Consider the following 2,185-nt stretch of genomic DNA (forward strand, 5'->3'; position numbering starts at 1 on the left):
TCTGAGAAAGATTCAACTTCAAGCTCATCCGGTGAGGAGGAAAATACAAAGGTATGCCTTATGGCACAAGTGCATGAGAAGTACACATCTAGTGATGAAGATGATTCTATTGAGGTACACTCCTATACTTCATCATGCTCTAATGACTCTCCTCCATACAATGAATTATATGCAGCTTATGTCGAAATGCATGAGGAATTAAAGAAAATTGTTAAAGTAAATATAGATAGCAAAAGAGTTATCTCCTTGCATGAAAACAAAATAATTGAAATGCAAAAGGAATTAGATGAGCTTAAACTTGAAAATGATTCTCTTGATCTTATGTATACATGTGCCTCATGTGATTCCTCTAATTCTAAATTATGTCAACCCACTATATGTGATACTTGTGAGAATTTAAATGCTAAAAATTCTGTTTTGAAACAAAAAGTTTCAAAACTCACATATAATCAAGAAAACCTTAACACATTGCTTGCTAATATAACAAACGTTGGTAACTGATCTGGACTTGGATATAAACATGAATTGTATTGTTAAAATATAGAAGGTGTTGTGAAGTATTATCATTGATAACATTCATTGTTATTTATAACTCATAATCATATTCAATGAATTATAAATTTGACCATTTTTTAAATATTTATCAAGTGCTAAGGGGTTATTTTAGACAGAACAATCAAAGCAGAGGACAAAAAACATGGAAATTTCTCGAGGCTGATAATTTAAGATATATGATCATTTTCTTTCATTGTGTCTTTCCTCTCCCATGTCCCTATTTTCTCATTTTATTATGGCTTGACTATATCGTAAATACTTTGTTTATGTAGAATCACGTTGAAGGATGCCTTGAATTGTCTGCAAAGACAAAGACATACATTGTCATTGTTGTGAACTTATTGGATGTTGATTTCCATGTTAAAGTCGACGATGATATTCATGTAAATATATGTATCTAAAGTTTTAATTTGTTTTATAATCTCTAACTTTATATATAAAATCATCAGGATTTGGAATTTTGGAATTAACTTAAGCCTTTGGGATGTTGAAAATGTAAAAATGTTAACCTACAAAATGCCAAACATGAGTTTATATGAAACTATTTGCCTTACTTTGCTATTTCAGCAACACTGCATAAAATTTAGCTAGAGACATATCTAAACCTAGGATATACATTTGATGCATGAAATATGGACCTATCCTAACTCAAAAGTAAGACATACTTTTCTTTTATATTTGTTTTGTTGAATTATATAAATAAAACTTTTATAGCTTCTTACATGTCTACTTTGTATCGCAGAGGCGTAAGGTACCATGAGGCAGTTGTATGTCATTTCCAATGATTTGGCTTCATAGATTGTAGTGAATCATTAAGTGTTACTTCACTTAAGATGGGAAAAAAGAATTCAATTAAAAATGAAATCAAATTAGTTGACTAAAGAGTGCTAAAATTGTGCTCTTGTCATGCATACATAAATATTCGTCACATGAATCTTATTCACAAGTATGGCAATGAGGATGTGCCACTGGGATCTTGGTTCATTCGACTTGATCTAGATCACATCGACGATCAAAGACTTTGTTGCAATGCTCCCCCAGGTGAATATTTTTATTGAACATATAAATTATATGGACATCTCTATTAGATTTATGTGACCACATAATTATTTGCTCAAGTTCTTGGTTAGGCTACTCATGCAAATTGTAGTTCCACTGAAAGAATAAAAGAGGTGCAAAGGAGGTGTGGAGAATGTGAGAATGCTTTATGGAGTGCAAATTTCTAGGATGTATAACTTTGGAGTTCTTCCTAACTCAAGAAAGATTTTTACTTTACATTACAATACATCATACATGCAAAGCTTCTCTTTTTCTTTTTTCTATATTTTTGTGAAGCATAGAGAATTCTCATATTAAAGGAGAAAGTTAGGGTGATAAAGAGATTGACCATGATAGCAAGTCATATAAGAAAGCAAAGTATAGTTCATATTCATTCTTTGATGCTTGAAGAGCCACTTTGTTTGTTAATATAGTTCAATGCCAACCAATCTCCTAATAAATATATGTTTTTGGTAGCCCTTACTGCAAATGTTTTATCTAAATTTTACTCTTCTAATTTGTCAATAAATATATCAATATCAAATATATCAATATTTATTGTTCTACTTATTTCGTTATCATTTTGGATGTG

General features: G+C 30.6%; 1 pseudogene; it reads left to right on the forward strand.

Moving 5' to 3' along the window:
* LOC109349092 overlaps positions 1–1,891 on the forward strand; it is a 2,768-nt pseudogene extending 877 nt beyond the window's left edge.

Source organism: Lupinus angustifolius, chromosome LG01 (genome assembly GCF_001865875.1).
Source record: "Lupinus angustifolius cultivar Tanjil chromosome LG01, LupAngTanjil_v1.0, whole genome shotgun sequence".
NCBI classification, from domain to species: Eukaryota; Viridiplantae; Streptophyta; class Magnoliopsida; order Fabales; family Fabaceae; genus Lupinus; species Lupinus angustifolius.